The sequence below is a fragment of the Prenolepis imparis genome, unplaced genomic scaffold (genome assembly GCF_030444845.1).
Source record: "Prenolepis imparis isolate NDT839.2.m4 unplaced genomic scaffold, iyPreImpa1.0 SCAF_7, whole genome shotgun sequence".
In the NCBI taxonomy this organism is placed as follows: Eukaryota; Metazoa; Arthropoda; class Insecta; order Hymenoptera; family Formicidae; genus Prenolepis; species Prenolepis imparis.
In genome coordinates this window covers 10,387,092-10,404,297 of record NW_028141165.1, presented here as the reverse complement: position 1 = coordinate 10,404,297, position 17,206 = coordinate 10,387,092, and the positions used below count along the sequence as shown (strand labels likewise).

At 28.2% G+C, this 17,206-nt stretch overlaps 1 protein-coding gene across 2 annotated transcripts in view; it reads right to left on the bottom strand.

The window, feature by feature from the left end:
- The window catches only part of Sit (stuck in traffic), a 60,701-nt gene that overhangs the window by 18,339 nt on the left and 25,156 nt on the right, over positions 1–17,206 (bottom strand). The gene's annotated exons all lie outside the window — the stretch shown is intronic.

The window sequence follows — 17,206 nt, the reverse complement described above, 5'->3', positions numbered from 1 at the left end:
GCATGATACTCTTATATAGGAAAACAAGAGGAGAGTCGCGAAAAGATTTGTGACACTAGACGATAGTAGACGATAGTAGATAACATTTATAACTAAAAGCATGTTTTTTTAATGTGATATTATCAGATTTTTATTTTCATGAAATCTACCTATAAGTATATTTTATTAATAAGTTATAATATATAATCAAAGTTCTTTTAGCAATTTATGCAAAATTTGTGTCAATCTAAACTTTACTCAATCTCTTTTTTTCTATACATGTTGTAGAAACTCGAAGAAGTTATTTTCTATATACTAAATTAATTTTAATTGTGTACCAAGCAAAATTCGTGCCCCGTGCACAATTAGTTAATTTCAACGAAAAATTAATTTTCGTTGGAATCGACGCACCGACATCCGCGTATGGCTCGAATAGCCTTTCTATTTCCTCATTTATATTTGATATATAGAGAGCCTTTATATTCTTAGTGCTTAATTTTAATTAGTTTTTACTTATATTAACTTCGAACTTATAAACATATAATATCGCATGCGATGCTTCGATTCTTCAAATTAAAGTTATTCTCTATATATTAAATTAATTTTAAATAGTTTTTATTCATGAACATTTTTTAATTGTCATTTACTGTCGTATCTATTTAACCTTTTGTAACAAATGCAAATCATAGTCTCAAGGATAGAATTGATAAGCATTTTTGTAATTTACAATATCACTTTGCCTTAACGCGGAAAATTAATTGTCAGTAAATAAATTATTTAGTAAAAAATAATAGATTTTCTAGAAACATTCAAAACACTAAAATGTAATTAGCAAAAAAAGCTAAAAATATTGAAAAACTTTTTATCATGCCGAATATTAGTATTATCGGTCATATATAATTCGATTTATTAAAACGATCTAATAAGATCATATTAAAAGAATATTCATAACATAATATTATATCTCACACTCACACACACACACACAACTCAAGGAAAGTAGAAAAAAATTATTTTCAATATATTGTTTATCGGAAAATTTACGGTTCACATTTCTTTTTTTAATCACGTAATCACAGTATGTACATCCGAGAGAAAGACGTAATTATAATTCTGACAATGAGTGCATATCTCATGCTATAATACTTATATTACAATACTTCGCACATGTAAATACACAATAATGTAATCGCGTATGATGCTTTGGATCTTTAAATTAACACGGCAGATTATACCGCGATATGCGACTTTCTTTGCTATTCATTTTGATATTTGCCAAGTATTAATTGTAAAAATTTACGTTTACTGATCACAAAAGGAACGCATATATCTCTCCATCTCACTTACAAAAAATTGTCTTGATTTTTTAATTCACTAGTAAATATTTAAGGAGAATTTGGCTCTCTATCTAAATTAATTTAATTTAGTTTACTGTTTCGGCTTAATTAACAACCGATTCTCATAATTAACTATTAATAATAGCGTAAAAAATTTGTTACCTAAATTGCGGCTACCTGCCAATGTTCGCAAAAATGTTATACAATATGTATGATATAAAAAAAGTATAATATAAAACTGTAAAAACTGATAAAACACGCACACCCACTCAAAGCAGTACAAAAGATATATGGAATATAGATTATTCAGTCAATGCTTGTATAAATTGAAAGATGCAAAAGCACTTCGCTAGTGCATCCTTACTGAGTAAATTAGTTTTAGAGAGATTCGAAAGTAGAAAGATTTCTATCACCGCCAGCTTATACTATAGTTGTAATCAATTTTATTTTAATTGCGATTACAAATTATAATGTAGGCTCGAGTTTTAGCATATTATCGCATGCTATATTTCTACATAGTTAAAAACAGACTACAGTGTTAGAAACAGATAAAAGAAAAACTTTGCTGAATATAAGAATTAGTTTAATCTATATGTTATTTATATATTCACAATATAACACAATTCAATAATATAATGGAATATTGTGTGAAATGTTATTGAAAAATGCTTTTATAAAATTATTTCTTTTAAAAATGATCCCGCACAAAACTCTTAAAATAAACATAAAAAAATATGAACACTTTCTTACTCATTATGTAATGTCAACTGGAAAGTCTCAGTAAACTGTCTTGCCCGACATTCTCATAAAAAATAATTGGGCCTTTGAATTTTTTTCATATAAAAGTATCATTAAAAAAAATAGAAAATAAGATGCCTCATGTAACAATCAATCTATAAATTGATATATTAACATCATATACAAATTTGATTACTAATTATGATCTGCTTATATTTTCCCGCGAATTCCTTTCCTGCCCGCAAAGACCTTGAATGCGATACCGTCGCCGGTAGAAAGGGTAGGAGAAAGAATCATGCGAGTTCGCGCTATTAAGGCCAAGAGAGAAATCGCGCGAGCGTATATATCGCATCTATATCACAAATCAGGGGAAAAAAGAAGGAAAGGAAAAAAGCTCACTCAGCCGAACAACTCTGCGAGAACAGAGAGAACCGATCGGTCATTCGTCAAGGTCGTTCGCGCGAAGCACGAACGATTATGTCACTGCCATTAAATGTCGAGTCGTCATTCGATCTGTAGAGCTATTATTGTGGAAGGGCGCGACAGCCGCACCACAGCATCCAGGGGTAAACGACGGTAAATCTAACAATCAACGCCGTAATCGCGCCGAGTTTGTCACTACTCAGCCGACGTTTATTACAAGCGAATCATATCGGCATTGTAATCCACTAATGTCAGGTTTGCGATTTACAGTGAAAGTTATAGTTCTATTCAATGCAAGATGCAATGTTGATTAACTATTAGTAATGCAATCGGCTTATAGACATTGAAAAATAACTTAAAAATTTTTCATTCTTAGAATATCTTGAAAATGATATCATGCTGCCGCGCGAGATGCATTATATCTGTCTATGGAGTTTTTATTTATTTACATTATGTCGTAATTTACCAATACTGAATTAATTACACCGCCCAAAAATTCAGACACACAAAGCAATAGGCAAAGCATTTTACAAGAGATTTATAAGAGATATTTTATAAATTAATCTTTAAAAATAAAAATGATATATAATTTAATATTTTTAATAAACATATAGATATATGTATATAATATTAACGGATGTAAAAGATTTTATCTCATTGATTTATAGGCAAAAAAATATTTAACGAAACTTGATGATGTCGTAATTTACCAATACTGAATTAATTACACCGCCCAAAAATTCAGGCACACAAAGTAATAGGCACAAAGCATTTTACGAGAGATTTATAAGAGATATTTTATAAATTAATCTTTAAAAATAAAATTTATATATAATTTAATATTTTTAATAAACATATAGATATATGTATATAATATTAACGGATGTAAAAGATTTTATCTCATTGATTTATAGGCAAAAAAATATATACTCGTATTTAACGAAACTTGATATCGAAATAAAATCTCATCGAATAAATCTCATCTAAGTTCTCGTTCAAACTTTGTTTTCATTTACATAATTTTAGTTTAAACTGTTGTACGTAAAATCTGCATGTTTCTCTGTGTGCAGAGATTAAAGAGAAATTCTCGAATATTTCTTTAATCTTTAATCTCTGCATGTTTTTAGCACTTTAAATAATTAAGATTAAAAGACTAACTCTCTTAAAAGTATTCGTAAAAATGAATTTTTAATTGATCGAGGAAAAGTAAAAATTTGAAAAGTTTTGTTGTAATATTTCGAAAGAAATTATTTTTACTTGAGCTAGTTTATCATTATTGTAATATAAATAATACCGTAAATAAAACTAAATGAAGAATCACTCCCGCGAGGAGTCAGCGATTTTCGGTATACGCAGAGAAAACATACTCATTCATCAATAGTAAATTTAGGTTAATTAATGCCTTTGGCATGTCAATTACTCGATTAGGTGCGTTTTTAGCTTCGAGAATAAGAAAGTATATTAACATTGTAGAAAGATACTGTCGGTGCTATTTGTTACTTAATTAGACAATCATATTGTATCGCAATTGTTGTTGATTTATTATAATGTCTCAGTAATAGAGATATAAATTGCACGTGTGATTTAATGCACATTACAGCAACTTATCTAATTTCAAATTTGAATAAAAATATACACCGTCTGTCCGGAAAAAAAGGAGACTGATTTTTTCTACGTTGTACAAATGGTGCCATCTGTTTAACTACTATGGAATCTTGTAATATCATCTCTCAGAAGTATACTTATTTTTTTTGGCGGCTAGTAGCCAATTTCAAATTGGTTACTGTGCAGATAAAATTTATCACTTTTTTTATTGTGTCAAAATGGAACGAGCAATAATTAAATTTCACGCGAAACTTGGCAAAACGCCTACGCAAACATTTAAAATTATTAAAAGTGTTTACGGTGATTCGTGCTTAAGTCGTGCAAAGGTATTTAAATGGTATAAAGTATAAACGATTTCGTGAAGGCCGAGAGTCGCTCGGAGAGACCGGGGCGCCCAGCCACAAGTTGAATGACGCGAACGTCGAAACAATTTTCGCAATCTTCTCCTCATTGGATCTCCTCATTATGGTTATATGAAAGATCTAAACCTTGTATTGAGGTGGAAGGGGATTATGTAGAACATATTAATCATTAAAATTTCTTGAAATTAATATTTTCTATTTTTTAAAGCATCAGTCTCCTTTCTTTCCGGACAGACGGTGTATACTTTTTAAAATTACATACACTAAAAATTGTTCAATCAAAAAATAAGAAGTCAAATTAATAATGACAAGCGGTTCTTCAATACGAGAGAGATATTAAAGAAAAAAAATTTACTTGCAATATTAGTATTTTTTTAAGTACCTATGCATAAAAATGATTCGTATACTTTAATTTCACAAAAACGAATATTCTGGAATATTTATATCATTTAATAGGCACACTCACACACATTCAAATAAACTAAATATGTTTTATATAATAAAGATATAGATTTTTTTAAATTTAAAGCAAAATGTGATTTTATTTTTCAAACATTATATTCTCTTATTCTGAATAAAATATAATGAATGTAATAAACTTCACTGCATTAACAAATTATTATAATAAAAAGATAAAAACTTTAAGATATATATATTAGATAATAATATTACAGATTTAAAAATCGTTAAATTAAAGAAATAAATTTGAAAGTAAAATACCACTTATAAATTCGTACACATAAATCAATCGTATAAAAAATGAAATTCTCATTCTTTATGAATCACATCAATATACCATGCGAATGCCATGTGATACATTGATTTCTGTGTCAGAAGATCAGTCATGCGTGACATATCTTAAAAATCATTTTTCTTTCGGCAATTTCAACAATACCTTGAACGTTAGTCGATATTCGCACGTATAAACTTTTTGCATCTGGACCACAATTCGAAATCGATTATTTACTTATCTGAATTCTGCAAGTCGAATTGCAAAATCGGTTGCGTCCAATTGCGAAATGCAGCATATTATTTCTGCGTGGAAACTCGCAAAATCTTGCGCGTTTGCGTTATCGCAGAACGATATATTATATATGTGTATATATATATATTTATATATTTATATATACGTATATGTGTGTTTGTGTGTTTTGTATGTATGTATTGTGTATATATATATATGTACCTATGTGTCGGTGCACTTTACTTTTACCATACTTTTACGCTCTTTTACGCCAGCCAAGCGGCGAATGCGGGTCAACCGACGAAGACTAAGAGCGTTCGATGAAATCAGCCTGTTTTTGCGAATTATTTAACTGCACAAAGTTAATGTGTCCAATAATGTTTCCAATTTTTTTTTTTTTTTTATCAAAAAGATTGTTTAAATCTTTTACATTTCGAGCCTTGCTTCGAGAAACGGTAATCAAACGGTAATGAAGACACAACAGGATTCTACGCTAATTTTATCGTAGGTTATGCCGTTTAATGAATAATTTGAACATAATTTCAATTTAAATTACACTATTACGAACGATTTAATGGAGTTAACAAAGAGAGAAAATGTCTTATTTCTCTTATTTCTACAAAAACAGAAAAAAATATATTCACATTAATTTTTAAATAAATTTCTTAATAAAAATTTATTTTTTATTCTAAATTTTTTTATATTCTTAAAAAAAATATAATTTGTCACTATGCTATTAAACATTATTTAAATCAAGACACAAAATATCCAATTTCATAACGTGATAAAGTTATAAATACATTTCGTGCGCAAAACACTTCCTGCATACATTAGAAAAAAATTTTTTTTACGGGGAACATAAATAGCGAGAAGACCCTGAGAACATGCGTCGCATATAAAGAATCTCGTTATTACAAGACGAATTAAGTGCACAATTGCCTATTGCGATCATCCGGTGTGACATAGATTGCGACGTCCCTCGACTGGCTCTATCCACCGTAAACAAACCAACGGGAACGAACAGATGATCAGCGGGGAGAAGAGAGCAGACATCGCAATTGACAGTCTGACGATTGTCTGTGTATCGATGAGCAAGATCGTCGTTTACCGATCACAGAAAATCTCGCCGTCGCCACCAGTCGTACGTATGACACAAAGCAAATCGAGCATGTGTGAGCGAGCGAGCAAATGAGACGGGTAAATGTCTGCTTTCTCTGCATACTCGCCTTCGGTATTTGAACGAGTGTTGCAATTTCGTTGTTGTCGTTGTCGACATCTTTTATGCAAAATAGGTTAAAAAGAATGCGCTGTTAATTCTGCTTTAATTTTTCATTAAACTTTTTTTGTGTAGAATCCAGGTTTTAATATATATATGTATAATAAATGTATTAAACAAATTTTTTTTATTATGTATGGATGTGTATTAATAATCATATATATTGCTTGAAACTATCAGAATTATAAATAAAATAAAAATGCAATAAGAATATATATTAAAATATATCCTAAGTCAATAAAATAAATGTAAAATAATTTATAAATTATTTCTTATAAGTTTCTTTAGATAAAAAATTATATTTGCAATTTAAAAAAAGCCGCCTCACTAAAAAACTGATTACAGTTCAATACAGGTGGTAGCAAAATACACTTTACATACACTTCGTTCTATCTTTCAAATGTTAAGCCAACACTGCGCCTTTACATCTTTATCATCTTTCTAATCTGCTGATTGGTAGATTGTCTTGTCAGAAGACAAAAAGGATGTGCATAGAAAAGGATATTCAGCTATGCAAGCGACCCATTTACGCTCTATAATCGATTATACGATATGGTGATGGGTTAAACAAAATGCAAAAATATATATTGTGGTGTCGAAAGATTCAAGAGATTTACCTTCGCTTTAGAAATTCTCATACGCGTCATTTATTTTTCCATTAATGACTAACACAAATAGTATTCAAATCAAACCGATATATATGTCGATATAAATTATTTCCAAATAATTTCATTCTATATCATTAATGAGTATTTTTATGCAGAAATCGAGTGGGAGAAAAGTAGATAACTAAAAGCATCTTAAGTGCCCATTTCAAAATTTGAATCAAATTGTTGATATTTCTATTTAACAGTGTTTAAAAAAATTTAAAAAAACGAAAACAAGTATGTATATCTTAACTGATAAATGATTAGATAAATTATAAAATTAAGTCGTTAGCTGATGAATAGCAACGAGTATATCGACAGAAGAAACAACTTTGAATATATTGTATATCCTTCTTTGAATGCATAATATTCGCAAATGTATTTAAAAATATGCGGATAATTATGCAAATGTAGACAATTACACATTAAGCGGTAATTTTAGCATCTAGTTAACCCTTTCCATATAATACAACATATAACCGAGTCGACAATGGTTAACGACCGCAAACCGCTCATTTATGCTCAAACATCAACTATTATCGATAATAGATTGTCCTTCGGCAAATTTTATTTGCGATTAATTAAAGAGATTATAAAAAAGTGCCACCCGATCCAAAAAAAATCTGTGACGAATAAAGATGAAAATTATCGCAAATCATAGAAAACACTAGACTTTGCATAATCGTATACAAGGTATTCAATTTTCCGCAGTATTTTTTGACGATAGAATCTTTAATGTATTTTTTTCGTAGTAAAAATAAGCACCAACAATTTTCAAATTACAATTAAAAATACGAAAACAAAGCTTCCTCTATGAGGAAGCAAAAAGAAAATTTGTTTCAAGAAGCTAAGTGGGGCATAACAAGACTACGTTATTCATACAAAGGTGCACTATAATCAAAAAGTTGTTTACTTTTTCTTTTTTTACATATAATAACATCAGCTGCTTTGATCATTTATCTCTCAATGTATTATGTATTAAACTTTTGACACGAGCTCGTTAGTGCAGCTTAAATTGTATGTATTTCGGTGCAACAACATATAGAAAGTTTTTGTAATAAATATTTAACAATTTATTGCTGCTCATAATGGAATTTCGAACTGTAAATAAATTTTCATCTACAAATTACTGATAATGATTTTGATATTTAGATATATGCTCCATTTTCTAAAAATATCAATGATGAAATAAAGTTTTACATTAATTAAGTACGTGATTACAGCCTATCTTAACGATTTGTTATTTCGCAGTTTCGCGTCTAATTAACTTTATTTCGCGTTGTAAACATATTTCGCACTATTGCCGCAACTGGAAATGTCCTCGATAGCTACGTAAACGAAAATGTCAAAAAGTCACGGTTTATCCACGAGACGTTTACCTCGCCGTGCAATTTATGAGGATCGCAAAAACGCAGCGCGACGCATCACATATATTCTAACGAAGAAAAACTTTTATAACGCTGTTCATTTTATCGAAATAACGCGGTACGTTATTTGTTGCCGAATATTTATCAACTGCGTTTGCTGTCCCGTATTTTCGTAATAAAACGCAATAAAATCATTAATACCAATCCAATGCATCGCATCTGTTTGAAAATTTCATTTTACTACCATCGCCGCTTAATCCATTAAAGCATTTCTTAATATTTTACTTGGTATATCAAATAGAGAGAGAGAGAGAGAGAGAGAGAGAGAGAGAGAGAGAGAGAGAGAGAGAGAGAGAGAGCGAGAGAGAGCGAGAGAAATGATAACATCTATGTACACGTTAAAGTAAGCTAAGTCAGAAACTTGCGGATGCAGAGTTGCATGGTCTATTAATATACAGAGTTTCACGCAAATATGACGAGAATCATACGTTACCAACTTATTACGAGTAGCTTCGTAATAAGTTGGTAACGTATAAGCTTTATTTTTCCAAAATAGTTTTGGGACTAATAATAAAATAAATGATTTGAAATGATGATTTTAAGTTGAATTATTTGTTGAATCGATTTGCAATTTATAGAAAACAAAGAACAATATTACGCACGTGGGAATGAATCGTCATGACATGTGATTTGGATAAAAAAAAATTGAATCTCCGCAGATAGCGCATAATATTGTCTTGGGACAAAGTTGAGATTTAATGATCAAAATGATTAATGAGCTTATATTATATGTTTAGAAAATAAAGTTTAAAAAAGTCTTAAAAAATTAAAGTGCACTTAGAATTAACTAAAAAACATAATTGTTATCCATTTTTTTGAACTGATTTGCGAAAAATTGCTTTTTCATCACTCGGTTAAAATAATTACAGTAAAAAAATGATTGAAACTATAATAATGCATAATCTCTCCGCTTTTCTGCTTAATCGATTGACGTGCGCGCTGAAAAACGATCGATAAAGGAAATGTATTCTGCGAATCTATATATGTCGTATGTATATAAATGTGTAATTAGAATGATTAAGGATAGATAATAAGTTTTTACAATCGATCAACGTACAATTGCACTGAGAATCCATATAAGGTACGGTAAAAGCAAATTTGTTAAATAATAAGTTAAAGAGAATAAGTTCAAATAAACTTTTTATATATATTAATGAAAATAAGATAAAGGAAGTTCGATAAATTATTAGATCGATCGTCTATTAAAAAGTATATAAAGTTGACTATAAAAGCTGTTTTGAATATAATTTATTTAAATTTCTAATTATATTAATTAATATTTTAGTAAATTTATATTATTTATATTATTTTATTTTATAAAAAAAGAATCCTTATATGTATATGTGAGACAGCTGATGAAAAGTTGGATGCGGCCAAATATGCAGACACAGCATGAATAATGGTTGCGGTGCAACAGGCGTGCATGATTTATTATAGCACATAATATTCAATGTAAATGCAATATAAAATTAGCTATCAAAATTTTAAAATATCAACCTTTGTTTTAATAGACACACACATGTCTTATTGCTACGATGAATTTTTCGACTTGATGTAGGTATTCGTAATCGCATTAATATTATATATGTTCTTTAATTGTATTTTACTTTATCTTATATTTATTTTTTTATTTTTTATTGATGTAGATATTGATAAATAATGTTGAATTAAATCGATGCATAAATAATTTAAAATATTGCATTCATCTAATATACATACGATAGATATCAAAACTTAATAAATATAAGAAGTCTCAAACATAAGAAAGATTGTTATCTTTTTAAATATGTAATATATAATTACATAAACAAATTTAAATTAAGAGATTATACAAAATAATATAACATAAATTTTCCCTATATATAGAGAAATGCTCTACATATATTATAATTGCATTTCTATATGAACTAAGGTACAAAATACTAACGTAGTATTTTTTATAAAGGAATGCATAGTGCCCGAAGAACCGAATAGTGATAATTTTAAAGTCTTAATTTTCTCATTTTTTTCTGTCCGATTGTTTTATTATTTTCAATGTTGTAAAACGTGTCTCTGCATTTTTTAAGCTGAAGAGATTTTATCCGACTACACAAGACAGTCTACTTTGCATCTCATATAATTTGAAATTGTTTCATATTCAAGTATATCATTATATAAAAATTATATATATATATATATTTTTTTTTTTAAGAGAATTTTTATATTTAAAAGTCAAATTAATTATGTTTTCGTTGAAAGAACGCAATATACAAAACAATACACCAATTTAACGCTAATAAATGCCACTCTATAAAAACACTCTAGAAAAAACCAGTAAACGAATGATGCCTCTAATCTCTCGATCAGAATGTTTCTATTCAAGTCACAAAGAAGCAAAAGAACTTGCGAACATTCGGCTTTCAAAAAAAATCTCTATGTCACACATTTGTTTGTTCGTTTTCGGAAGGAATATCATGAGACATCCAAAATAAATCACTCAGGTCCAAGATAGTTCCTGGTGTGTACACGTAAAATAATTTGAATAATTAATTCCTTATGAATTAATTATTTCGCATAAAAGATTATAAACTTACGACGTTATTAAAAAAGCAAACATTTTTATAATATAACTAATCGAGAAATTTATTAATAATTATTTTACCTATGTATTACTAAAATCCGGCAAAATTGCGGAATGTCTCATGCCCTTGACTGTCACATAAAAACAGGTTTTTTCCAAGTTGTTAAACGTCAGCAGTTTAATATTAATTCTATGTATAATATCACATAAATCAGAAGATATCCGGTATATTTCTTCAGATCTCAACAAAATTTTCAGGCTAATACGTTTCAATTATTCGTAGATATTTTTATATTATATTAAAAATTTAATCTAGTTTTTAATTTTCTTCTTAATCATTTTTTATATCGATTAAATATATAATCTAACATAGTTTATTATATATAAAATATACATAATGTATTAATTTTTAATTTGTCGAAAAAGTAATCAATCTAAATATATGTTAAATGTAAACAAGAATCTAATGACACGTAAAGACACTGACATCTTTGACATTTTATGAAACATCTGAGACATCTGTTTTAAGAATGTTTTAGATTAATTAAATTTGTTCGATCAAATAGAACTCTGCTAATTAGCGCATTTTCTGATTTTAATAAAACTTTACACATATATCTAAGAATCCAAAAAGACAGTTTTCAATTGTAGCTATAAAATTTTTTTAATTTGATTCACAATGTTATAAATTAAACATATATTTTTGTCTTTCTCTAATTTTATAGATTAGTTTAAACTCTTCTGGTCCTACAATTCTGTATATTCTTGCATTTATTGATATTCTATATAGATTAATTTTAATTAAAATTTTAAAAAATAATATATAATAATTATATAGACTAAAGATATATTCTGCAGCTACAACGTAGTCGTCTCTCTTTGTCATAACATGACAAAGCAAATTTATTCACTTTTTTCACAATGAATAATGGACTTATATTGTACTATAACCTTTTTTCAAGAAGGGGTAATCTCGTTCAAAGAAAAACAGATAATGCAACAATCAATTTCGCTTGTGTTCGACATTAATCTAAAAGAGTATAAAACTATAATGTTAGATATGTATGACTCTCATGTGAACAGAATTAATAAAATCTTCCTTTTTTTTCTATTTGCATCTCCAAAATAATTAAATCAAAATTAAATAATTATTCTGATTAAAAAATATCTTTAAATTAAAAGACAAAGAAAATACAAAATAAGTAAATGCATCTAAAAAACAGAGCAAGCTTAGGTATATATCTAAAAGACGAACAATATATAATGCGCGATATTTTTCTTCTAAAAAGTATCAGAAAATTTATTTGTATAACAGGATAGTTCTACATTATAAACTTTGTACGTCATTCTCAAGCAAAATGTAATTTACATAACGGCAAATTATCGTGCGAATGTCTTACGCCACTTTCCGGAAAGTTTAACCGATTTATCTAATGCAAAAGGTCAAGATACGTTTTCCATTTTTAAAAAAAATTTGTAAAATAGAAGTTTTCTTTAAACCAATTGTTATAATAAGCAAAAATAATTCTCTAAACAAATTAACTTTAGTGGTCATCGTTTACATATATTTTTATAAATTATGCAATTTCAATGAATTTTATTTATATTATTTATATTGTATTGGTTTGTACTAATTTTTTTTTATAACAGCTTTTCAAAACAAACTTTTTTGTGTTGAAGTTTAAAAGCTCAAAATATGCGGATTTAATTTTTTGTTCTTGTCTTTTGCGAAATTCATTATATACCTAATTAAAAATTCATATACATAATTACAAATCGCGATGGAAATTTTGTAACGTTCATTAGATAATTTAAACACCTTTAGTACTTCATTTTAATTTAAATTAATGAATTGTAGAATTTCGTCAGCAGTGACGTCGATCGTTTAGCTGCAACCGTATGCACGCGTATTATACTTCGTGTATATTGTGCTGACAAATCGAAATTTTCATCGTCGCATTACATCACAAGCAAATTATTCCCATTGCAATCCGATCTTACGAACTTCGATCGTAATCTACGATACGCGATCCGACAAATTTTTGGCTGCTCGAGTTCCTCGCAAGATTCTCTGCAAGCTTGTCTGACACATATTTGACTGTTTACTGCCGTTTTTAATAGTTTTTAATAGTACGCCAAATAATAAACATTCTTCTCCGATATTAAAAGATAATATCAAACATTGCAAATTTTTATTTTATTTTCTTTATTTGTATTATATTTTAATTTTAATTAAAATGCATTTAAAAAAATTATTTTTAGAATTTGTATTTCTTTACTATAAAGTGTTGTTAAGAAGCTTCACATACTTCACAAAAAATATTTTAGTAATATAAAAACGTTTCCAATTTTTCACATTAATGTATATTTTGTGAGATATATTGTTAAAAAAAAGTTCTATTAAAATTTTTAATTAAAAAGTTTGTTGGCAAAAACATTTACATTTTACAAAGAAATTATAATTGGTAACATAAAATTTTTGTATAGCCTTAATGTACATTTCTCTCTCTTTCTCTCTCCCACCCTCTCCTCCCACTCCTCTCTCTCTCTCTCTCTCAGTAATATAAAAACAATTTAGCTTAATAATTTTTCAATGGTGCGAAATATCGAAGTATTTGATATGTTATATTAATATACGAATCCTAATAATAATTTCTTTATTCGATAAAAATCATATATCGAAATCGCAATCTATATAACCTGCACTAATTCACCTAATGCAGGATTGCATCAAGTGTTTGATTGCGTACAAGAAAGACATAAAAAATGTAATATTGTGCAATGTATTTGCAGTTAACAGAGCGAGTGATGGATACTTTAGAGAATATTTTAGAGTACATCCTTGAGACGTAATATTATATATATTTGGAAAGTTATTATACATTGCAAAATCGAAAAATTTGAAGAAGATTTCATTAATCACACATTACAGAATCAATTACAGAAATCAATGCAAATTTAAAAATTATTGATATTTTATAAGCATTTTAATCCGCTGCGTTTTTCGTTTAAAAAATATGAACTGAATCTACATTACGACAATAAAATATTTTCTCTCGTTCGCTCACATTACTTCATTATTCAAACTTGATTATATATGAACATAAGGATAAAAAAATCAATATAAACAAGTTTTTCTATTTTCAAGTCTATTGCGCACAAATGTTTCTTTTTTTTTTTAAATTGTCATTAATTAAACAATGAGTCCAAAGTAACACTAGGCACTGATATGTTACGTCAATGCAGAAAAAATTTAAACAAAGCAAGAATCTAAGAGATATCTAACAATAAGAGTTGTTTAAAAAATTAAAACATTTTTTAGATATCAAAAATCATTGCTTTTTCTTCATTAAATAAAATAGAATTAAAAAATATAAAGTGACAACTATTTGTAAGAAATTCTTGTTTATAAATATCCGGGAGATTATTAACTTTAGTATAAAAGTAAAATTAAAATTAAATAAATATATATATATATATATATATATATATATATGAGTAAAATTAGTACAATAGTTCAATGTGCTGTGTGAATCACACTAAACCAAGGTTAATTAACGCAAAATTAATTCAATATGATGCAAGCCAAATTCAAGTATATTTTTAGATAAATATATTTAAGTGGTGTGTGCGTGCGTGCGTATATATATATATGTGTGTGTGTGTGTAAGTTCTCCGATGCTATGTGTTACATCAGCCATAGTATACATTCCAAAAATTATGATTTGTCCTTACAGCATCGACGAGAGCGCGCTTTAGTTACGATTGCAATGTACATTTTTACAAATCGAAATAATACAAGGAAAGGCTATATAAACGAGCCGATGAGCTCTTAAGACGAAATCCAAGGCTAAAAGTTTAATTTCCGAAATTATGCCTGCGTATAAAAAAAGCGATGTGCTGCCCGAGATAAATGAATATTCGACCTCGGCTTTGAAATGTTACGCGATGAGCGTTTCTCTTTCGATACTTCGCATCTATTGAGTTCGACAGCGATCGTTTTGCGTCCACGGAAGAAATCAAGTCTCATTTCAATGTCGATTACTTCATCTTACCAAATATATGATTCATGTGACTCTTGTATAATTTAAGAATTTTAAAATATTAGATATTTCAAGTACACACCAAGCTTACTTCAGAATTGTATACTAAACGTATATAATCAAAATTTATATGATCAATTTAAGAACAATTAGACCTCAATGGTACATGTCATTTATTCTTGGTCCATAATAGATTTTTCGAATATTTAAGGAAGAATTATATCATTAATAAACAAAAATCTATATTATATATATATATGTATATTAATTTCATTTTACATATTCCATAAATTATTTTCATACGACAAATAAATTAATGCACAATTACCACATAATTATTAATAAATATATAAATATATGTAATGCTTCGAATATTATTTGTTGAATTATCGCGGATATATATAATTGCATATAAATAAAAAAAATGTTGAACAAAAAACTGCTACGTAATATTTATATACTTTTTATACAAACTTTTTATCTGTAAAGTGTTGTGTATTGTGTTGTAAGAAATTATGCGCATTATGCGTATGTCGTATGAAGATTATTTGCTATTAATATTAATGTAACAAGTCTTTTCTCTTAGTAATAATTAGAAAAAAGACTTATGTAAATAAAATATCACAAAAACGTAAACGTTCTCTTGAAAACAAACGGAAAACAAATAGAGAAGACGTCATGGAAATATATCAACATCATTAGGAGGTATCATTAATGAACAAGACATTGCAAAATAAGACACTCATAATAATCTCTGCCACACAATATGATTTTCTGTATCGGAAGTTTGGGATTAAAATAATGAAGTAACAGATTGTAATTATCACACCGCCAATATGCATTCTCAATATGTGGTTTTTTTTTATATTTCTGTCTTTTTTACTACTATCAACATTACTACATTATTCACCATTCACTAGATATTATTAATACTTTGTGTATGATATTTTCTGCTTTTTTTCTCGTTTTTTTATGATGTTCTGCTTTTTTACAACTAACAATTACATTTTTTTTATTGCACATTGCACACATACTAATATTGGATTATTAGCTACAAATGCATTCATAATTGTCGCAATAATGCAGAGAATTACCGGAAAACATATAACACACATTCTTTATGTTTTTTTTCAAGTCGATATATTTTCTCTTAATAAAAATATGGTCATGCATGCGTGCACGCACAAGGATAGCGTAATCTCTATGATTTCATAATTACCGAAATTATTTCAAGGATACCCCTATAAAATATGATATTTTTAATAATATTTTTATTTCAATATCTTAACAATCAAATGTAAAATTCTGTTAGAATCGAGTTTATTTCAAATTGATTAGAGTCTCAGTATTTATTTTCGTTTTTGAAATTTTATTTTATTGAATTATTTTATTATATTATTAAAAATATACAAGAGTAGTGGAGTCGCAAACTATTTGTTTCTATTTCTTTGTTTTCACCTGTAACGCGTCAATCTTTAAGAGAAAACAAAATTGACTAGATGCATATCTAGTCTTATCTTGTCCATTTTTACATATGGATGATCAAAACATATGCAACCGCTATTTCTAAACCTGCTATTGAAATAAGAGCGCGATCGCACATCCGGAAATCATAAATCTATAGAAAAGAAATATGAGAGATCGATCGTAACAAATTAGCATGGAAATTACCAGAAAAAAAATGCTGACGAGAGATTTCGGGGAATACCAAAGTCCGCTCCTCGAGTCGACCTCGACATCATCAGTCCTCAGTGGAGGCGCGGCGTGTTTCGAGCGGTATGTGACCTTGGCCGAAGGGTGTCACGCCCGTGGTACGACGTCGTCGAGAAGAGGCGCCTTTCTTCT